The 24,448-nt window shown below is 47.4% G+C and overlaps 1 protein-coding gene across 1 annotated transcript in view; it reads right to left on the reverse strand.

Moving 5' to 3' along the window:
- LOC141097756 (alpha-crystallin B chain) overlaps window positions 1-24,189 on the reverse strand; it is a 57,723-nt gene extending 33,534 nt beyond the window's left edge. Inside the window, exon 1 of the mRNA XM_073585142.1 lies at window positions 24,142-24,189. The gene's annotated coding sequence lies outside the window, so the exon portion shown is untranslated. The remainder of the gene's footprint in view (window positions 1-24,141) is intronic.
- Between the last annotated feature and the right edge of the window lie 259 nt (window positions 24,190-24,448).

Consider the following 24,448-nt stretch of genomic DNA (forward strand, 5'->3'; position numbering starts at 1 on the left):
CTGCGTACACTTTTGGACACTGGACACTTGTAGATTGTGTGAGGCCCACTGATATCTGAGCGCTATGTGACACGCTCGATGACACAGCTGCCTGTGACCAAAGTGACGAGAGGATAATGGAGATTTTGAATCTCTGCGTACACTTTTGGACACTGGACACTTGTGGATTGTGTGAGGCCCACTGATATCTGAGCGCTATGTGACACGCTCGATGGCACAGCTGCCTGTGACCAAAGTGACGAGAGGATAATGGAGATTTTGAATCTCTGCGTACACTTTTGGACACTGGACACTTGTGGATTGTGTGAGGCCCACTGATATCTGAGCGCTATGTGACACGCTCGATGGCACAGCTGCCTGTGACTAAAGTGACGAGAGGATAATGGAGATTTTGAATCTCTGCGTACACTTTTGGACACTGGACACTTGTGGATTGTGTGAGGCCCACTGATATCTGAGCGCTATGTGACACGCTCGATGGCACAGCTGCCTGTGACCAAAGTGACGAGAGGATAATGGAGATTTTGAATCTCTGCGTACACTTTTGGACACTGGACACTTGTGGATTGTGTGAGGCCCACTGATATCTGAGCGCTATGTGACACGCTCGATGGCACAGCTGCCTGTGACCAAAGTGACGAGAGGATAATGGAGATTTTGAATCTCTGCGTACACTTTTGGACACTGGACACTTGTGGATTGTGTGAGGCCCACTGATATCTGAGCGCTATGTGACACGCTCGATGGCACAGCTGCCTGTGACCAAAGTGACGAGAGGATAATGGAGATTTTGAATCTCTGCGTACACTTTTGGACACTGGACACTTGTGGATTGTGTGAGGCCCACTGATATCTGAGCGCTATGTGACACGCTCGATGGCACAGCTGCCTGTGACCAAAGTGACGAGAGGATAATGGAGATTTTGAATCTCTGCGTACACTTTTGGACACTGGACACTTGTAGATTGTGTGAGGCCCACTGATATCTGAGCGCTATGTGACACGCTCGATGTCACAGCTGCCTGTGACCAAAGTGACGAGAGGATAATGGAGATTTTGAATCTCTGCGTACACTTTTGGACACTGGACACTTGTGGATTGTGTGAGGCCCACTGATATCTGAGCGCTATGTGACACGCTCGATGGCACAGCTGCCTGTGACCAAAGTGACGAGAGGATAATGGAGATTTTGAATCTCTGCGTACACTTTTGGACACTGGACACTTGTAGATTGTGTGAGGCCCACTGATATCTGAGCGCTATGTGACACGCTCGATGACACAGCTGCCTGTGACCAAAGTGACGAGAGGATAATGGAGATTTTGAATCTCTGCGTACACTTTTGGACACTGGACACTTGTGGATTGTGTGAGGCCCACTGATATCTGAGCGCTATGTGACACGCTCGATGGCACAGCTGCCTGTGACCAAAGTGACGAGAGGATAATGGAGATTTTGAATCTCTGCGTACACTTTTGGACACTGGACACTTGTGGACTGTGTGAGGCCCACTGATATCTGAGCGCTATGTGACACGCTCGATGGCACAGCTGCCTGTGACCAAAGTGACGAGAGGATAATGGAGATTTTGAATCTCTGCGTACACTTTTGGACACTGGACACTTGTGGATTGTGTGAGGCCCACTGATATCTGAGCGCTATGTGACACGCTCGATGGCACAGCTGCCTGTGACCAAAGTGACGAGAGGATAATGGAGATTTTGAATCTCTGCATACACTTTTGGACACTGGACACTTGTGGATTGTGTGAGGCCCACTGATATCTGAGCGCTATGTGACACGCTCAATGGCACAGCTGCCTGTGACCAAAGTGACGAGAGGATAATGGAGATTTTGAATCTCTGCGTACACTTTTGGACACTGGACACTTGTGGATTGTGTGAGGCCCACTGATATCTGAGCGCTATGTGACACGCTCGATGGCACAGCTGCCTGTGACCAAAGTGACGAGAGGATAATGGAGATTTTGAATCTCTGCGTACACTTTTGGACACTGGACACTTGTAGATTGTGTGAGGCCCACTGATATCTGAGCGCTATGTGACACGCTCGATGGCACAGCTGCCTGTGACCAAAGTGACGAGAGGATAATGGAGATTTTGAATCTCTGCGTACACTTTTGGACACTGGACACTTGTGGATTGTGTGAGGCCCACTGATATCTGAGCGCTATGTGACACGCTCGATGGCACAGCTGCCTGTGACCAAAGTGACGAGAGGATAATGGAGATTTTGAATCTCTGCGTACACTTTTGGACACTGGACACTTGTGGATTGTGTGAGGCCCACTGATATCTGAGCGCTATGTGACACGCTCGATGGCACAGCTGCCTGTGACCAAAGTGACGAGAGGATAATGGAGATTTTGAATCTCTGCGTACACTTTTGGACACTGGACACTTGTGGATTGTGTGAGGCCCACTGATATCTGAGCGCTATGTGACACGCTCGATGGCACAGCTGCCTGTGACCAAAGTGACGAGAGGATAATGGAGATTTTGAATCTCTGCGTACACTTTTGGACACTGGACACTTGTGGATTGTGTGAGGCCCACTGATATCTGAGCGCTATGTGACACGCTCGATGGCACAGCTGCCTGTGACCAAAGTGACGAGAGGATAATGGAGATTTTGAATCTCTGCGTACACTTTTGGACACTGGACACTTGTAGATTGTGTGAGGCCCACTGATATCTGAGCGCTATGTGACACGCTCGATGGCACAGCTGCCTGTGACCAAAGTGACGAGAGGATAATGGAGATTTTGAATCTCTGCGTACACTTTTGGACACTGGACACTTGTGGATTGTGTGAGGCCCACTGATATCTGAGCGCTATGTGACACGCTCGATGGCACAGCTGCCTGTGACCAAAGTGACGAAAGGATAATGGAGATTTTGAATCTCTGCGTACACTTTTGGACACTGGACACTTGTGGATTGTGTGAGGCCCACTGATATCTGAGCGCTATGTGACACGCTCGATGGCACAACTGCCTGTGACCAAAGTGACGAGAGGATAATGGAGATTTTGAATCTCTGCGTACACTTTTGGACACTGGACACTAGTGGATTGTGTGACGCCCACTGATATCTGAGCGCTATGTGACACGCTCGATGGCACAGCTGCCTGTGACCAAAGTGACGAGAGGATAATGGAGATTTTGAATCTCTGCGTACACTTTTGGACACTGGACACTTGTGGATTGTGTGAGGCCCACTGATATCTGAGCGCTATGTGACACGCTCGATGGCACAGCTGCCTGTGACCAAAGTGACGAGAGGATAATGGAGATTTTGAATCTCTGCGTACACTTTTGGACACTGGACACTTGTAGATTGTGTGAGGCCCACTGATATCTGAGCGCTATGTGACACGCTCGATGGCACAGCTGCCTGTGACCAAAGTGACGAGAGGATAATGGAGATTTTGAATCTCTGCGTACACTTTTGGACACTGGACACTTGTGGATTGTGTGAGGCCCACTGATATCTGAGCGCTATGTGACACGCTCGATGGCACAGCTGCCTGTGACCAAAGTGACGAGAGGATAATGGAGATTTTGAATCTCTGCGTACACTTTTGGACACTGGACACTTGTAGGTTGTGTGAGGCCCACTGATATCTGAGCGCTATGTGACACGCTCGATGGCACAGCTGCCTGTGACCAAAGTGACGAGAGGATAATGGAGATTTTGAATCTCTGCGTACACTTTTGGACACTGGACACTTGTGGATTGTGTGAGGCCCACTGATATCTGAGCGCTATGTGACACGCTCGATGGCACAGCTGCCTGTGACCAAAGTGACGAGAGGATAATGGAGATTTTGAATCTCTGCGTACACTTTTGGACACTGGACACTTGTGGATTGTGTGAGGCCCACTGATATCTGAGCGCTATGTGACACGCTCGATGGCACAGCTGCCTGTGACCAAAGTGACGAGAGGATAATGGAGATTTTGAATCTCTGCGTACACTTTTGGACACTGGACACTTGTGGATTGTGTGAGGCCCACTGATATCTGAGCGCTATGTGACACGCTCGATGGCACAGCTGCCTGTGACCAAAGTGACGAGAGGATAATGGAGATTTTGAATCTCTGCGTACACTTTTGGACACTGGACACTTGTGGATTGTGTGAGGCCCACTGATATCTGAGCGCTATGTGACACGCTCGATGGCACAGCTGCCTGTGACCAAAGTGACGAGAGGATAATGGAGATTTTGAATCTCTGCGTACACTTTTGGACACTGGACACTTGTGGATTGTGTGAGGCCCACTGATATCTGAGCGCTATGTGACACGCTCGATGGCACAGCTGCCTGTGACCAAAGTGACGAGAGGATAATGGAGATTTTGAATCTCTGCGTACACTTTTGGACACTGGACACTTGTGGATTGTGTGAGGCCCACTGATATCTGAGCGCTATGTGACACGCTCGATGGCACAGCTGCCTGTGACCAAAGTGACGAGAGGATAATGGAGATTTTGAATCTCTGCGTACACTTTTGGACACTGGACACTTGTGGATTGTGTGAGGCCCACTGATATCTGAGCGCTATGTGACACGCTCGATGGCACAGCTGCCTGTGACCAAAGTGACGAGAGGATAATGGAGATTTTGAATCTCTGCATACACTTTTGGACACTGGACACTTGTGGATTGTGTGAGGCCCACTGATATCTGAGCGCTATGTGACACGCTCGATGGCACAGCTGCCTGTGACCAAAGTGACGAGAGGATAATGGAGATTTTGAATCTCTGCGTACACTTTTGGACACTGGACACTTGTGGATTGTGTGAGGCCCACTGATATCTGAGCACTATGTGACACGCTCGATGGCACAGCTGCCTGTGACCAAAGTGACGAGAGGATAATGGAGATTTTGAATCTCTGCGTACACTTTTGGACACTGGACACTTGTGGATTGTGTGAGGCCCACTGATATCTGAGCGCTATGTGACACGCTCGATGGCACAGCTGCCTGTGACCAAAGTGGCGAGAGGATAATGGAGATTTTGAATCTCTGCGTACACTTTTGGACACTGGACACTTGTGGATTGTGTGAGGCCCACTGATATCTGAGCGCTATGTGACACGCTCGATGGCACAGCTGCCTGTGACCAAAGTGACGAGAGGATAATGGAGATTTTGAATCTCTGCGTACACTTTTGGACACTGGACACTTGTAGATTGTGTGAGGCCCACTGATATCTGAGCGCTATGTGACACGCTCGATGGCACAGCTGCCTGTGACCAAAGTGACGAGAGGATAATGGAGATTTTGAATCTCTGCGTACACTTTTGGACACTGGACACTTGTGGATTGTGTGAGGCCCACTGATATCTGAGCGCTATGTGACACGCTCGATGGCACAGCTGCCTGTGACCAAAGTGACGAAAGGATAATGGAGATTTTGAATCTCTGCGTACACTTTTGGACACTGGACACTTGTGGATTGTGTGAGGCCCACTGATATCTGAGCGCTATGTGACACGCTCGATGGCACAACTGCCTGTGACCAAAGTGACGAGAGGATAATGGAGATTTTGAATCTCTGCGTACACTTTTGGACACTGGACACTTGTGGATTGTGTGACGCCCACTGATATCTGAGCGCTATGTGACACGCTCGATGGCACAGCTGCCTGTGACCAAAGTGACGAGAGGATAATGGAGATTTTGAATCTCTGCGTACACTTTTGGACACTGGACACTTGTGGATTGTGTGAGGCCCACTGATATCTGAGCGCTATGTGACACGCTCGATGGCACAGCTGCCTGTGACCAAAGTGACGAGAGGATAATGGAGATTTTGAATCTCTGCGTACACTTTTGGACACTGGACACTTGTAGATTGTGTGAGGCCCACTGATATCTGAGCGCTATGTGACACGCTCGATGGCACAGCTGCCTGTGACCAAAGTGACGAGAGGATAATGGAGATTTTGAATCTCTGCGTACACTTTTGGACACTGGACACTTGTGGATTGTGTGAGGCCCACTGATATCTGAGCGCTATGTGACACGCTCGATGGCACAGCTGCCTGTGACCAAAGTGACGAGAGGATAATGGAGATTTTGAATCTCTGCGTACACTTTTGGACACTGGACACTTGTAGATTGTGTGAGGCCCACTGATATCTGAGCGCTATGTGACACGCTCGATGGCACAGCTGCCTGTGACCAAAGTGACGAGAGGATAATGGAGATTTTGAATCTCTGCGTACACTTTTGGACACTGGACACTTGTGGATTGTGTGAGGCCCACTGATATCTGAGCGCTATGTGACACGCTCGATGGCACAGCTGCCTGTGACCAAAGTGACGAGAGGATAATGGAGATTTTGAATCTCTGCGTACACTTTTGGACACTGGACACTTGTGGATTGTGTGAGGCCCACTGATATCTGAGCGCTATGTGACACGCTCGATGGCACAGCTGCCTGTGACCAAAGTGACGAGAGGATAATGGAGATTTTGAATCTCTGCGTACACTTTTGGACACTGGACACTTGTGGATTGTGTGAGGCCCACTGATATCTGAGCGCTATGTGACACGCTCGATGGCACAGCTGCCTGTGACCAAAGTGACGAGAGGATAATGGAGATTTTGAATCTCTGCGTACACTTTTGGACACTGGACACTTGTGGATTGTGTGAGGCCCACTGATATCTGAGCGCTATGTGACACGCTCGATGGCACAGCTGCCTGTGACCAAAGTGACGAGAGGATAATGGAGATTTTGAATCTCTGCGTACACTTTTGGACACTGGACACTTGTGGATTGTGTGAGGCCCACTGATATCTGAGCGCTATGTGACACGCTCGATGGCACAGCTGCCTGTGACCAAAGTGACGAGAGGATAATGGAGATTTTGAATCTCTGCGTACACTTTTGGACACTGGACACTTGTGGATTGTGTGAGGCCCACTGATATCTGAGCGCTATGTGACACGCTCGATGGCACAGCTGCCTGTGACCAAAGTGACGAGAGGATAATGGAGATTTTGAATCTCTGCGTACACTTTTGGACACTGGACACTTGTGGATTGTGTGAGGCCCACTGATATCTGAGCGCTATGTGACACGCTCGATGGCACAGCTGCCTGTGACCAAAGTGACGAGAGGATAATGGAGATTTTGAATCTCTGCATACACTTTTGGACACTGGACACTTGTGGATTGTGTGAGGCCCACTGATATCTGAGCGCTATGTGACACGCTCGATGGCACAGCTGCCTGTGACCAAAGTGACGAGAGGATAATGGAGATTTTGAATCTCTGCGTACACTTTTGGACACTGGACACTTGTGGATTGTGTGAGGCCCACTGATATCTGAGCACTATGTGACACGCTCGATGGCACAGCTGCCTGTGACCAAAGTGACGAGAGGATAATGGAGATTTTGAATCTCTGCGTACACTTTTGGACACTGGACACTTGTGGATTGTGTGAGGCCCACTGATATCTGAGCGCTATGTGACACGCTCGATGGCACAGCTGCCTGTGACCAAAGTGGCGAGAGGATAATGGAGATTTTGAATCTCTGCGTACACTTTTGGACACTGGACACTTGTGGATTGTGTGAGGCCCACTGATATCTGAGCGCTATGTGACACGCTCGATGGCACAGCTGCCTGTGACCAAAGTGACGAGAGGATAATGGAGATTTTGAATCTCTGCGTACACTTTTGGACACTGGACACTTGTAGATTGTGTGAGGCCCACTGATATCTGAGCGCTATGTGACACGCTCGATGGCACAGCTGCCTGTGACCAAAGTGACGAGAGGATAATGGAGATTTTGAATCTCTGCGTACACTTTTGGACACTGGACACTTGTAGATTGTGTGAGGCCCACTGATATCTGAGCGCTATGTGACACGCTCGATGGCACAGCTGCCTGTGACCAAAGTGACGAGAGGATAATGGAGATTTTGAATCTCTGCGTACACTTTTGGACACTGGACACTTGTGGATTGTGTGAGGCCCACTGATATCTGAGCGCTATGTGACACGCTCGATGGCACAGCTGCCTGTGACCAAAGTGACGAGAGGATAATGGAGATTTTGAATCTCTGCGTACACTTTTGGACACTGGACACTTGTGGATTGTGTGAGGCCCACTGATATCTGAGCGCTATGTGACACGCTCGATGGCACAGCTGTGACAAAAGTGACTAGAGGATAACGGAGATTGGATTGCTTTTAAAAAAGCAGTTTGCGTAGCAGTGGGTAAACAGCAATGCCAGCGTGTCAGGAAGCCTTAAAAGGCAGCCCAACAACCAACACCACTGATACACCACAATATAGCCTCCCCTTGCACTGCACACACAGTGACTTGTGTGTTGTGCAGGCCAAATCGCTAGCAGCAGAAGCAGTTTTTTTGTCTTCTTCCCTGCCTAACGCTCTCCCTACCGAATCAGCAGCAACCTCTCCCTATACTAAGATCGGCAGAAGTAAGATGGCGGTCGGCGTGCACGCCCTTTTATACCCCCTGTGACGCCCACCAAAGCAAGCCAATCACTTGCATGCCCTTCTGAAAGATGGTGGTGACCCGTGCCTAGGTCATCACGTTGCCCACAGTGTCCGTGGATCCTGATTGGCTGAAAAAGAGAGCAAAACAAACTTTTGAAACGCGACTTTGGCGCGTAAGTCGGCGACCTCGTGGCCGACCTCATCCTAGGGTCGGGTTTCGTTTCATGAAACCCGACTTTGCCAAAAGTCGGCGACTTTTGAATTTTTTCGACCCGTTTCGCTCAACTCTACTGGACTGTGCAGAAGGTGAAAATAGTGGACTGTGCAGAAGTTGCAAATGCGGGACTGTGCAGAAGGTGCAAATACGGGACTGTGCAGAAGGTGAAAATACGGGACTGTGCAGAAGGTGAAAATACAAGACTGTGCAGAAGGTGAAAATACAAGACTGTGCAGAAGGTGAAAATACAGGACTGTGCAGAAGGTGAAAATACAGGACTGTGCAGAAGGTGCAAATACAAGACTGTGCAGAAGGTGCAAATGCGGGACTGTGCAGAAGGTGCGAATACGGGACTGTGCAGAAGGTGCAAATACGGGACTGTGCAGAAGGTGCAAATACTATACTGTGCAGAAGGTGAAAATACAAGACTGTGCAGAAGGTGCAAATACGGGACTGTGAAGAAGGTGCAAATACAGGACTGTGCAGAAGGTGAAAATACAAGACTGTGCAGAAGGTGCAAATACAAGACTGTGCAGAAGGTGCAAATACTAGACTGTGCAGAAGGTGAAAATACTAGACTGTGCAGAAGGTGCAAATATGGGACTGTGCAGTAGGTGCAAATGCGGGACTGTGCAGAAGGTGCAAATGCGGGACTGTGCAGAAGGTGCAAATACGGGACTGTGCAGAAGGTGCAAATACTAGACTGTGCAGAAGGTGAAAATACGGGACTATGCAGAAGGTACAAATACAATACTGTGCAGAAGATGCAAATACAATACTGTGCAGAAGGTGCAAATATTGGACTGTGCAGTAGGTACAAATACAATACTGTGCAGAAGGTGCAAATACAATACTGTGCAGAAGGTGCAAATACTGGACTGTGCAGAAGGTGAAAATACTGGACTGTGCAGTAGGGGAAAATACGGGACTGTGCAGAAGGTGAAAATACAGGACTGTGCAGAAGGTGAAAATACTAGACTGTGCAGAAGCTGAAAATACAAGACTGTGCAGAAGGTGCAAATACAAGACTGTGCAGAAGGTGCAAATACAGGACTGTGCAGAAGGTGAAAATACGGGACTGTGCAGAAGGTGAAAATACGGGACTGTGCAGAAGGTGCAAATACGGGACTGTGCAGAAGGTGCAAATACTGGACTGGGCAGAAGGTGAAAATAGTGGACTGTGCAGAAGGTGCAAATGCGGGACTGTGCAGAAGGTGCAAATACGGGACTGTGCAGAAGGTGAAAATACGGGACTGTGCAGAAGGTGAAAATACAAGACTGTGCAGAAGGTGAAAATACAAGACTGTGCAGAAGGTGAAAATACAGGACTGTGCAGAAGGTGAAAATACAGGACTGTGCAGAAGGTGCAAATACAAGACTGTGCAGAAGGTGCAAATGCGGGACTGTGCAGAATGTGTGAATACGGGACTGTGCAGAAGGTGCAAATACGGGACTGTGCAGAAGGTGCAAATACTATACTGTGCAGAAGGTGAAAATACAAGACTGTGCAGAAGGTGCAAATACGGGACTGTGCAGAAGGTGCAAATACGGGACTGTGCAGAAGGTGAAAATACAAGACTGTGCAGAAGGTGCAAATACGGGACTGTGCAGAAGGTGCAAATACGGGACTGTGCAGAAGGTGAAAATACAAGACTGTGCAGAAGGTGCAAATACAAGACTGTGCAGAAGGTGCAAATACTAGACTGTGCAGAAGGTGAAAATACTACACTGTGCAGAAGGTGAAAATACTAGACTGTGCAGAAGGTGCAAATGCGGGACTGTGCAGTAGGTGCAAATGCGGGACTGTGCAGAAGGTGCAAATGCGGGACTGTGCAGAAGGTGCAAATACGGGACTGTGCAGAAGGTGCAAATACTAGACTGTGCAGAAGGTGAAAATACAAGACTGTGCAGAAGGTGCAAATACGGGACTGTGCAGAAGGTACAAATACAATACTGTGCAGAAGGTGCAAATACAATACTGTGCAGAAGGTGCAAATACTGGACTGTGCAGTAGGTACAAATACAATACTGTGCAGAAGGTGCAAATACAATACTGTGCAGAAGGTGCAAATACTGGACTGTGCAGAAGGTGAAAATACTGGACTGTGCAGTAGGGGAAAATACAGGACTGTGCAGAAGGTGAAAATACAGGACTGTGCAGAAGGTGAAAATACTAGACTGTGCAGAAGCTGAAAATACAAGACTGTGCAGAAGGTGCAAATACAAGACTGTGCAGATGGTGCAAATACGGGACTGTGCAGAAGGTGAAAATAAAAGACTGTGCAGAAGGTGAAAATACTAGACTGTGCAGAAGGTGCAAATACGGGACTGTGCAGAAGGTGCAAATACGGGACTGTGCAGAAGGTGCAAATACGGGACAGTGTAGAAGGTGCAAATACAGGACTGTGCAGAAGGTGAAAATACAGGACTGTGCAGAAGGTGAAAATACAGGACTGTGCAGAAGGTGAAAATACAGGACTGTGCAGAAGGTGCAAATACAATACTATGCAGAAGGTGCAAATACAAGACTGCAGAAGGTGAAAATGCTGGACTGTGAAGAAGCTGAAAATACGGGACTGTGCAGAAGGTGCAAATACGGAACTGTGCAGGAAGTGCAGATGCAGGACTGTGCAGCGGGTGCAAAAACAGGACTATGCAGGAGGTGCAAATACGGGACCGTGCAGGAGGGGCAAATACGGGACCGTGCAGAAGGAATAAACACGGGACCGTGCAGAAGGGGCAAATACAGGACCATGCAGAAGGTGCAAATACGGGACCGTGCAGAATGTGCAAATACAGGACTGTGCAGGAGGTGCAAATACGGGACTGTGCAAATACGGGACTGTGCAAAAGGTGCAAATACGGGACTGTGCAGAAGGTGCAAATACGGGACTGTGCAGAATGTGCAAATAGGGGACTGTGCAAAAGGTGCAAATACAGGACTGTGCAAAAGGTGCAAATACAGGACTGTGCAGAAGGTGCAAATACAGGACTGTGCAGAAGGTGCAAATACAATACTGTGCAGAAGGTGCAAATACAATACTGTGCAGAAGGTGAAAATACAGGACTGTGGAGAAGGTGCAAATACAATACTGTGCAGAAGGTGCAAATACAATACTGTGCAGAAGGCGAAAATACAGGACTGTGCAGAAGGTGCAAATACAGGACTGTGCAGAAGGTGCAAATACAATACTGTGCAGAAGGTGCAAATACAATACTGCAGAAGGTGAAAATGCTGGACTGTGAAGAAGGTGAAAATACGGGACTGTGCAGGGGGTGCAAAAACAGGACTGTGCAGGAGGTGCAAATATGGGACCGTGCAGGAGGGGAAAATATGGGACCGTGCAGAAGGAGTAAATACGGGACCGTGCAGGAGGGGCAAATACGGGACTGTGCAGAATGTGCAAATACAGGACAGTGCAGGAGGTGCAAATACGGGACTGTGCATAAGGTGCAAATACGGGACTGTGCAGAAGGTGCAAATACGGGACTGTGCAGAATGTGCAAATGAGGGACTGTGCAAAAGGTGCAAATACAATACTGTGCAGAAGGTGCAAATACAATACTGTGCAGAAGGTGCAAATACGGGACTGTGCAGAAGGTGAAAATACAGGACTGTGCAGTAGGTGAAAATACAGGACTGTGCAGAAGGTGAAAATACAGGACTGTGCAGAAGGTGAAAATACGGGACTGTGCAGAATGTGAAAAAAAAAGACTGTGCAGAAGGTGCAAATACAAGACTGCAGAAGGTGCAAATTCAAGACTGTGCAGAAGGTGCAAATACTAGACTGTGCAGAAGGTGCAAATACTGGACTGTGCAGAAGTTGCAAATACGGGACTGTGCAGAAGGTGCAAATACGGGACTGTGCAGAAGGAGTAAATACGGGACCGTGCAGAAGGGGTAAATACGGGACCGTGCTGAAGGTGCAAATACAGGACTGTGCAAAAGGTGCAAATACAGGACTGTGCAGAATGTGCAAATACGGGACTGTGCAAAAGGTGCAAATACGGGACTGTGCCGAAGGTGCAAATACAATACTGTGCAGAAGGTGCAAATACAATACTGTGCAGAAGGTGCAAATACTGGACTGTGCAGAAGCTGAAAATACTGGACTGTGCAGTAGGGGAAAATACGGGACTGTGCAGAAGGTGAAAATACAGGACTGTGCAGAAGGTGAAAATACTAGACTGTGCAGAAGCTGAAAATACAAGACTGTGCATAAGGTGCAAATACGGGACTGTGCAGAAGGTGAAAATAAAAGACTGTGCAGAAGGTGCAAATACAAGACTGTGCAGAAGGTGCAAATACAAGACTGTGCAGAAGGTGCAAATACTAGACTGTGCAGAAGGTGCAAATACGGGACTGTGCAGAAGGTGCAAATACGGGACTGTGCAGAAGGTGCAAATACAAGACTGTGCAGAAGGTGAAAATACACGACTGTTGTGAGTTCATTTTCCCCTTCATTACTGAGGCCCAAGGAACTCCCTCTTCTGGTAAAGAAAGGTAGTGAGCCTGATTGTCAAACACCTGAGGCTGATGATTGTGACTGGCTGAGTGGAGTTACGGACTGGATATAATGCTGCTGACGCCCTTCTGCCCTGCGGGTGATTTCTCTATGGGATCCATGGAGACCAGTCTGAATTCCTGCTCCTCCAAAGCTAAGTTTGCTGCTCGGCCATTTGCTTTTGTGCTTTGACTTTGTTTTTTGCTTTGTTTTTCTGGATTTTGGCCATTCCCTGCTGGGGTGTGCTGAATTCATTTAGCTCTGTCTTCTGAAAATACCTGAGTGCGGATTCAGTTTTTGAAGCCTAGCTGCTTCAGGGCCTTTTTCATATCAGCTGGTTGGCTTATGTCTTTGATAGGGTTTTGGCAGATTGCAGACAGCAGCCTTCCTGTCCTTTCCTATCTAGATAGTTTTGGGGCCCCGTCTTTGCTCAGTCTATCTTTCTGTCTGTGTTAGTATTTTCATCTTGCTTCACCGTCATTATATGTTGGGGGCTGCCTATTGCTTTGGGGTCTGCTCTGGGGCAGTTTAGATTTCCCCTTTCTTTCTTTAGGCCTGTGTATTTCTCCGGCTGTGATCGAGGGGTCTAGGGCATCGTAGGAACCCCCCACGGCTACTGCTAGTTGTGTTGATAGGTTCAGGGGTCTGCAATCTGATAGTTGCCAACTTCTCTGGTTTTCTGGACTTAGCTTGTATTTCTGCTTTTGCCTCCTACGGTGACTCATTCATAACAGAATCACCCGCCTTACCGCAGATTCTAGGGTACTCAATAGCAGGAAAGAATTGTAAAAAAAAAAAAAAGTGTGTATATTTTTTCCTCTATATCTCTGAGGCCGTAGGGGGAATTTTTTTTTTCTCTTAATGGAGATAAAGCAATTGTCTGATCGTGTGGAGCAGCTCGCTGCGGAAGTGCAGGGAATTTCCGCCTACCTTACTCATTCACATGCTGCTGAACCAAAGATTCCTACACCTGATGTATATTTTGGGGATCGGTCTAAATTTTTGAATTTCAAAAATAATTGTAAATTATTTTTTGCCTTGAAGCCTAACTCGTCAGGGAGCTCCACGCAGCAGGTTAAAATTGTCATCTCTTTGCTGCGTGGCGATCCCCAGGATTGGGCGTTTTCTTTGAAACCAGATGATCCTATTCTGACTAATGTGAACGCATTCTTTCAAGCTTTGGGGTTGTTGTATGACGAACCTAATGCTATTGATCAGGCTGAAAAGACCCTGCTGGCATTGAGCCAGGGTCGTGATTCTGCAGAATTGTACTGTCAAAAATTCCGAAGGTGGGCAGTACTTACTACCTGGAATGATAATGCCTTGGCTGCTCTCTTTCGGAAGGGGTTGTCAGAAGCCGTAAAAGATACTATGGTGGGATTTCCTGTTCCTTCTGGTCTTGACGATTCTATGTCATTAGCCATTCAGGTTGATCGGCGTTTGCGCGAACGCAAAGCTGCACGAGAGGTGTTGCCACCTGTTGAACAAATGTCTGAACCTATGCAATGTGATAGAGTTTTTTCCAGAGAGCAGCGTCAGGAGTTCAGAAGGCGTAATAAGTTGTGTTTTTTCTGTGGAGATGCCTCGCATATTATTTCTGTCTGTCCCAAACGAGAGAAACGCTTTGCACACACGTTTTCTGTTCGGGGTGGTCAACCTAAGTTTCTTCTGGCTATTACTCTGATCGGCTCCCTGTCCACATTTTCCTCCAAGGCGTTTGTGGATTCGGGAGCAGCCCTAAACCTAATGGACTTGGATTTTGCTAAACGTTGTGGATTTCCGATGACACCTCTGCAGACGCCTATCCCTTTGAGGGGAATTGATGCTACTCCTTTGGCTAAAAATAAACCCCAGTTTTGGACCCAGGTGGTAATGCGGGTCGCCCCAGACCATCAAGAAAAGTGCAGATTTCTGATGTTGCATAATCTGCATGATACTGTTGTTCTGGGGTTTCCCTAGTTACAGATTCATAATCCAGTTTTGGATTGGAAATCTGTGTCTGTGGTGAGTTGGGGTTGTCGGTGTGCCTTTAGTGAGGCTCCGGTGTTTTCCACCTCTCCTCAGTCGCATGATGTTCCTGATTATTTGGCGGACTTTTATGATGTATTTAGTGAGAATGAGTCTGCGTCTCTGCCTCCTCATAGGAGTTATGACTGTGCAATTGAACTGAGCCCGGGGTGTAAATTTCCCAAGGGTCGGCTCTTCAATTTATCTGTACCCGAGCACGAGGCTATGCGATCCTATATTAAGGAGGCATTGGAGAAGGGTCATATTAGACCATCCTCATCACCCTTAGGTGCCGGTTTTTTTTTTGTAGCCAAAAAGGATGGATCATTAAGACCTTGTATTGATTATCGTACCCTCAACAAAATTACTGTTAAATATCAGTATCCGTTACCCCTGATTTCTGATCTATTCTCCAGAGTTAAAGGTGCTTGCTGGTTTGCCAAGCTTGACCTCAGGGGGGCGTATAATCTTATTCGCATTAAGCATGGGGATGAATGGAAGACGGCGTTTAATACCCCGGAGGGACATTTTGAGTACCTGGTGATGCCTTTTGGGCTCACTAATGCCCCTTCTCTCTTCCAGTGCTTCATGAATGATATTTTCCGAGATTTTGTCGATAAATTTTTGATTATCTATCTGGATGATATTTTGATCTTCTCCAAGGATTGGGATTCTCATGTGGAACATATTGGGACTGTGTTCTGGATCTTGAGGGAGAATTCCCTGTATGTCAAGGGATCTAAATGCCTTTTTGGAGTACAGAGGATTTCTTTTTTGGGATTTATTTTGTCCACTTCAACTATTGAAATGGACCCGGCCAAGGTACAGGCCATTCACGATTGGGTTCAGCCCACTTCTTTGAAGGCCCTCCAGAAGTTTTTGGGTTTTGCTAATTTTTATCGGAAATTTATAGCAAAATTTTCTAGTATTGCCAAGCCATTGACTGATTTGACTAAAAAGGGTGCTGATGTGTTAAATTGGTCTCCGGAGGCTGTTTCTTCCTTTCAGGAGTTGAAGCGAAGATTCACCTCCGCCCCGGTTTTGCGGCAACCTGATGTCTCACTTCCATTCCAGGTAGAGGTGGATGCTTCCGAGATTGGTGCAGGAGCTGTTTTGTCCCAAAAGGATCCTGTAACATCTAAAATGAATCCCTGTGCTTTCTTTTCCCGAAAGTTCTCTCCATCTGAACGTAACTATGATGTGGGGAATAGGGAACTGTTGGCCATGAAATGGGCATTTGAGGAGTGGAGACATTGGTTGGAGGGAACTAAGCATCAAGTCGTGGTCCTCACTGACCACAAGAATTTGATTTACCTAGAGTCGGCTAAGCGCTTGAACCCTAGACAGGCTAGGTGGGCCTTGTTTTTTACACGTTTTGATTTTGTGGTTTCTTTTCTTCCTGGAACAAAGAATGTCAAGGCAGACGCCCTCTCTAGGAGCTTCCTTGCTGATTCTCCTGTGGTGACCAAGCCTGCTACCATCTTAGGCGATGGGGTAGTTCTTTCTGCCATCTCGCCCGATTTGAGACGTGCTCTGGAAGAGTTCCAGGAGGACAAACCTGAGCGTTGTCCCAGTGGAAAGTTGTATGTTCCTGACCAGTGGAAGAAGAGAGTGATGTCTGAAGTTCATTGCTCTGCTTTGGCTGGTCATCCAGGTACTTTTGGTACTAGAGATCTGGTGAGTCGGTTTTTTTGGTGGCCCTCCTTGTCTCGTGATGTCAGGAATTTTGTGCAGTCCTGTGGGACGTGCTCTCGGTCTAAATCGTGTTCTCGCTCTAGTGGGTTGTTGATGCCTTTGCCTGTCCCCAAGAGGCCATGGACCCATATTTCAATGGATTTCATCTCTGATATGCCTGTCTCTCAGAGGATGACTGTTATTTGGGTGATTTGTGATAGGTTCTCTAAGATGGTTCATCTTGTACCACTCCCTAAGTTGCCGTCTTCCTCTGAGTTGGTGCCCCTGTTTTTACAACAGGTGGTTCGTTTGCACGGGATTCCTGAGAACATTGTATCTGACAGAGGAGTGCAGTTTGTGTCTAGATTTTGGAGAACTTTCTGTTCCAGGCTGGGAATTCAGTTGTCTTTCTCCTCTGCTTTTCACCCTCAGACCAATGGGCAGACAGAGAGAACAAACCAGACCTTGGAGTCATATTTGAGATGTTTTATTTCTGCTGATCAGGATGATTGGGTTTCATTTTTGCCCTTGGCCGAATTTGCTTTGAATAATAGAGCTAGTTCTGCCACTTTGATGTCACCTTTTTTTTGTAACTTTGGGTTTCATCCTCGATTTTCTTCAGGGCAGGTGAAGCCCTCTGCCTGCCCAGGTGTTGACACTGTGGTGGAGAGAATGCACCAGATCTGGGACCAAGTGGTGGATAAGTTATCTCTCTCCCAGGAGAAGGCCCAGCGGTTTTCCAACCGACATAGGACCATTGGTCCCCAGTTTAAGGTTGGTGATATGGTGTGGTTATCATCAAAAAACATTGCTATGAAGGTGGCTTCTCCAAAGTTTAAGCCTAGATTTATTGGACCTTACAAGATTGTGGAGATTATTAATCCGGTCTCTTTTCGTTTGGCTCTTGCTGTCACATTTAAAATCCATAATGTGTTCCATAAATCTTTGTTGAAGAGGTTTGTTGAACCTGTTGTTCCGGGGGTGGCACCTCCAGACCCTGTATTGGTTGAAGGTAACATGGAGTATGAGGTAGAGAAAGTACTGGATTCCCGTCTGGCTAGACGGAGACTCCAGTATTTGGTTAAGTGGAAGGGTTATGGTCAGGAGGATAATTCCTGGGTCTCCGCCTCTGATATTCATGCCAAACGATTGGTGCGTGCCTTTCATCGGGCTCACCTTGATCGCCCTGGTGGCATAGTTGAGGGTTCGGTGACCCCTCCTCAAGGGGGAGGTACTGTTGTGAGTTCATTTTCCCCTTCATTACTGAGGCCCGAGGAACTCCCTCTTTTGGTAAAGAAAGGTAGTGAGCCGATTGTCAAACACCTGAGGCTGATGATTGTGACTGGCTGAGTGGAGTTACGGACTGGATATAATGCTGCCGACGCCCTTCTGCCCTGCGGGTGATTTCTCTGTGGGATCCTTAGAGACCAGTCTGAATTCCTGCTCCTCCAAAACTAAGTTTGCTGCTCGGCCTTTTGCTTTTGTGCTTTGACTTTGTTTTTTGCTTTGTTTTTCTGGATTTCGGCCATTCCCTGCTGGGGTGTGCTGAATTCATTTAGCTCTGTCTTCTGAAAATACCTGAGTGCTGATTCAGGTTTTGAAGCCTAGCTGCTTCAGGGCCTTTTCATATCAGCTGGTTGGCTTATGTCTTTGATAGGGTTTTGGCAGATTGCAGACAGCAGCCTTCCTGTCCTTTCCTATCTAGGTAGTTTTGGGGCCCCGTCTTTGCTCAGTCTATCTTTCTGTCTGTGTTAGTATTTTCATCTTGCTTCACCGTCATTATATGTTGGGGGCTGCCTATTGCTTTGGGGTCTGCTCTGGGGCAGTTTAGATTTGCCCTTTCTTTCTTTAGGCCTATGTATTTCTCCGGCTGTGATCAAGGGGTCTAGGGCATAGTAGGAACCCCCCACGGCTACTGCTAGTTGTGTTGATAGGTTCAGGGGTCTGCAATCTGATAGTTGCCAACTTCTCTGGTTTTCTGGACTTAGCTTGTATTTCTGCTTTTGCCTCCTACGGTGACTCATTCATAACACAGGATTGTGCAGAAGGTGAAAATACAGGACTGTGCAGAAGGTGAAAATACGGGACTGTGCAGAAGGTGAAAATACGGGACTGTGCAGAAGGTGCAAATACGGGACTGTGCAGAAGGTGCAAATACTAGACTGTGTAGAAGGTGAAAATAGTGGACTGTGCAGAAGGTGCAAATGCGGGACTGTGCAGAAGGTGCAAATACGGGACTGTGCAGAAGGTGAAAATACGGGACTGTGCAGAAGGTGAAAATACAAGACTGTGCAGAAGGTGAAAATACAGGGCTGTGCAGAAGGTGCAAATACAAGACTGTGCAGAAGGTGCAAATGCGGGACTGTGCAGAAGGTGCGAATACAGGACTGTGCAGAAGGTGCGAATACGGGACTGTGCAGAAGGTGCAAATACTATACTGTGCAGAAGGTGAAAATACAAGACTGCGCAGAAGGTGCAAATACGGGACTGTGCAGAAGGTGCAAATACGGGACTGTGCAGAAGGTGAAAATACAAGACTGTGCAGAAGGTGCAAATACAAGACTGTGCAGAAGGTGCAAATACAAGACTGTGCAGAAGGTGCAAATACTAGACTGTGCAGAAGGTGAAAATACTAGACTGTGCAGAAGGTGACAATACTAGACTGTGCAGAAGGTGCAAATATGGGACTGTGCAGTAGGTACAAATGCGGGACTGTGCAGAAGGTGCAAATACAATACTGTGCAGAAGGTGCAAATACAATACTGTGCAGAAGGTGCAAATACTGGACTGTGCAGAAGGTGAAAATACTGGACTGTGCAGTAAGGGAAAATAAGGGACTGTGCAGAAGGTGAAAATACAGGACTGTGCAGAAGGTGAAAATACAAGACTGTGCAGAAGGTGAAAATACAGGACTGTGCAGAAGGTGAAAATACGGGACTGTGCAGAAGGTGAAAATACGGGACTGTGCAGAAGGTGCAAATACGGGACTGTGCAGAAGGTGCAAATACTAGACTGTGCAGAAGGTGAAAATAGTGGACTGTGCAAATGCGGGACTGTGCAGAAGGTGCAAATACGGGACTGTGCAGAAGGTGAAAATACGGGACTGTGCAGAAGGTGAAAATACAAGACTTTGCAGAAGGTGAAAATACAAGACTGTGCAGAAGGTGAAAATACAGGACTGTGCAGAAGGTGCAAATACAAGACTGTGCAGAAGGTGCAAATGCGGGACTGTGCAGAAAGTGCGAATACGAGACTGTGTAGAAGGTGCGAATACAGGACTGTGCAGAAGGTGCAAATACTATACTGTGCAGAAAGTGAAAATACAAGACTGTGCAGAAGGTGCAAATACGGGACTGTGCAGAAGGTGCAAATACAAGACTGTGCAGAAGGTGTAAATACAAGACTGCAGAAGGTGCAAATACTAGACTGTGCAGAAGGTGAAAATACTAGACTGTGCAGAAGGTGAAAATACTAGACTGTGCAGAAGGTGCAAATATGGGACTGTGCAGTAGGTGCAAATGCGGGACTGTGCAGAAGGTGCAAATGCGGGACTGTGCAGAAGGTGCAAATACAGGACTGTGCAGAAGGTGCAAATACGGGACTGTGCAGAAGGTGCAAATACTAGACTGTGCAGAAGGTGAAAATACAAGACTGTGCAGAAGGTGCAAATACGGGACTGTGCAGAAGGTACAAATACAATATTGTGCAGAAGGTTCAAATACAATACTGTGCAGAAGGTGCAAATACTGGACTGTGCAGAAGGTGAAAATACTGGACTGTGCAGTAGGGGAAAATACGGGACTGTGCAGAAGGTGAAAATACAGGACTGTGCAGAAGGTGAAAATACTGGACTGTGCAAAAGGTGAAAATACGGGACTGTGCAGTAGGTGAAAATACGGGACTGTGCAGTAGGTGAAAATACGGGACTGTGCAGAAGGTGCAAATGCGGACTGTGCAGAAGGTGAAAATACAAGACTGTGCAGAAGGTGAAAATACTAGACTGTGCAGAAGGTGAAAATACGGGACTGTGCAGAAGGTGCAAATACGGGACAGTGCAGAAGGTGCAAATACTAGACTCTGCAGAAGGTGAAAATAGTGGACTGTGCAGAAGGTGCAAATGCGGGACTGTGCAGAAGGTGCAAATACGGGACTGTGCAGAAGGTGAAAATACGGGACTGTGCAGAAGGTGAAAATACAAGACTGTGCAGAAGGTGAAAATACAAGACTGTGCAGAAGGTGAAAATACAGGACTGTGCAGAAGGTGCAAATACAAGACTGTGCAGAAGGTGCAAATGCGGGACTGTGCAGAAGGTGCGAATACGGGACTGTGCAGAAGGTGCGAATACGGGACTGTGCAGAAGGTGCAAATACTATACTGTGCAGAAGGTGAAAATACAAGACTGTGCAGAAGTTGCAAATACGGGACTGTGCAGAAGGTGCAAATACGGGACTGTGCAGAAGGTGCAAATACTAGACTGTGCAGAAGGTGCAAATACTAGACTGTGCAGAAGGTGAAAATACTAGACTGTGCAGAAGGTGAAAATACTAGACTGTGCAGAAGGTGCAAATATGGGACTGTGCAGTAGGTGCAAATGCGGGACTGTGCAGAAGGTGCAAATGCGGGACTGTGCAGAAGGTGCAAATACGGGACTGTGCAGAAGGTGCAAATACTAGACTGTGCAGAAGGTGAAAATACAAGACTGTGCAGAAGGTGCAAATACGGGACTGTGCAGAAGGTACAAATACAATACAGTGCAGAAGGTTCAAATACAATACTGTGCAGAAGGTGCAAATACTGGACTGTGCAGAAGGTGAAAATACTGGACTGTGCAGTAGGGGAAAATACGGGACTGTGCAGATGGTGAAAATACAGGACTGTGCTGAAGGTGAAAATACTGGACTGTGCAGAAGGTGAAAATACGGGACTGTGCAGTAGGTGAAAATACGGGACTGTGCAGTAGGTGAAAATACGGGACTGTGCAGAAGGTGCAAATGCGGACTGTGCAGAAGGTGAAAATACAAGACTGTGCAGAAGGTGCAAATACAAGACTGTGCAGAATGTGAAAATACTGGACTGTGCAGAAGGTGAAAACACAGGACTGTGCAGAAGGTGCAAATACAGTACTGTGCAGAAGGTGCAAATACAGGACTGTGCAGAAGGTGCAAATACAATACTATGCAGAAGGTACAAATACAATACTATGCAGAAGGTGAAAATGCTGGACTGTGAAGAAGGTGAAAATACGAGACTGTGCAGAAGGTGCAAATGCGGAACAGTGCAGGAAGTGCAGATGCAGGACTGTGCAGGGGGTGCAAAAACAGGACTATGCAGGAGGTGCAAATACGGGACCGTGCAGGAGGGGCAAATACGGGACCGTGCAGAAGGAGTAAACACGGGACCGTGCAGAAGGGGCAAATACGGGACCATGCAGAAGGTGCAAATACGGGACCGTGCAGAATGTGCAAATACAGGACTGTGCAGGAGGTGCAAATACGGGACTGTGCAAATACGGGACTGTGCAAATACGGGACTGTGCAAAAGGTGCAAATACAATACTGTGCAGAAGGTGCAAATACTGGACTGTGCAAAAGGTGCAAATACGGGACTGTGCAAAAGGTGCAAATACAGGACTGTGCAGAAGGTGCAAATACAGGACTGTGCAGAAGGTGCAAATACAATACTGTGCAGAAGGTGCAAATACAATACTGTGCAGAAGGTGAAAATACAGGACTGTGCAGAAGGTGCAAATACAATACTGTGCAGAAGGTGCAAATACAATACTGTGCAGAAGGTGAAAATACAGGACTGTGCAGAAGGTGCAAATACAATACTGTGCAGAAGGTGCAAATACAATACTGTGCAGAAGGTGAAAATACAGGACTGTGCAGAAGGTGCAAATACAGGACTGTGCAGAAGGTGCAAATACAATACTGTGCAGAAGGTGCAAATACAATACTGCAGAAGGTGAAAATGCTGGACTGTGAAGGTGAAAATACTGGACTGTGCAGAAGGTGCAAATGCGGAACTGTGCAGGAAGTGCAAATGCAGGACTGTGCAGGGGGTGCAAAAACAGGACTGTGCAGGAGGTGCAAATATGGGACCATGCAGGAGGGGCAAATATGGGACCGTGCAGAAAGAGTAAATATGGGACCGTGCAGAAGGGGCAAATACGGGACCATGCAGAAGGTGCAAATACGGGACTGTTCAGAATGTGCAAATACAGGACTGTGCAGGAGGTGCAAATACGGGACTTTGCAGGAGGTGCAAATACGAGACTGTGCAGAAGGTGCAAATACAGGACTGTGCAAAAGGTGCAAATACAGGACTGTGCAAAAGGTGCAAATACAATACTGTGGAGAAGGTGAAAATGCTGGACTGTGAAGAAGGTGAAAATACGGGACTGTGCAGAAGGTGCAAATGCGGAACTGTGCAGGAAGTGCAAATGCAGGACTGTGTAGGGGATGCAAAAACAGGACTATGCAGGAGGTGCAAATACGGGACCGTGCAGGAGGGGCAAATACGGGACCGTGCAGATGGAGTAAATTCGGGACCGTGCAGAAGGTGCAAATACGGGACCGTGCAGAAGGAGTAAATTTGGGACCATGCAGAAGGTGCAAATACGGGACCGTGCAGAAGGAGTAAATACGGGACCGTGCAGAAGGGGTAAATACGGGACCGTGCAGAAGGTGCAAATACAGGACTGTGCAGAAGGTGCAAATACAGGACTGTGCAGGAGGTGCAAATACGGGACTGTGCAAAAGGTGCAAATACGGGACTGTGCAGAATGTGCAAATACGGGACTGTGCAGAATGTGCAAATACGGGACTGTGCAAAAGGTGCAAATACAGGACTGTGCAGAAGGTGCAAATACAATACTGTGCAGAAGGTGCAAATACAATAATGTGCAGAAGGTGAAAATACTGGACTGTGCAGTAGGTGAAAATACGGGACTGTGCAGGAAGTGCAAATGCAGGACTGTGCAGGGGGTGCAAATACAGGACTGTGCAGGGGGTGCAAATACGGGACTGTGCAGATTGTGCAAATACAGGACTGTGCAGAAGGTGCAAATATGGGACTGTGCAGAAGTTGCAAATACGGGACTGTGCAGAATGTCCAAATACGGGACTGTGCAAAAGGTGCAAATACAGGACTGTGCAGAAGGTGCAAATACAATACTGTGCAGAAGGTGCAAATACAAGACTCAAAGAGTATAAGCCAGCTCACCGACTTCCGTGGGAGCACGGATCACCATCCTGCAGTGGTTAATTCAACGAAGAAAAGGAAATAAATCCAGCTCCACGAGAAAATCGATTTTCGGATTTATTCCAATAAAGACAAAGTACAAATCAGCTCCAGGACTGCATCAGCTCACACAGGAGCGAGATAAGCGACGCGTTTTGATCGCTACATGCGATCTTTATCAAAGCTACCATATCAAAATCACACACAGGTTAAAAAGGAAAGGAAACCAATCAGGAGTTTGATAGAGTCACATGAATGGAAGGTCCTGTTCCAACAGTACAACTGAGAC

The sequence above is a fragment of the Dendrobates tinctorius genome, unplaced genomic scaffold (genome assembly GCF_039654945.1).
Source record: "Dendrobates tinctorius isolate UK_male_01 unplaced genomic scaffold, ASM3965494v1 ptg000086l, whole genome shotgun sequence".
Classification (NCBI taxonomy): Eukaryota; Metazoa; Chordata; class Amphibia; order Anura; family Dendrobatidae; genus Dendrobates; species Dendrobates tinctorius.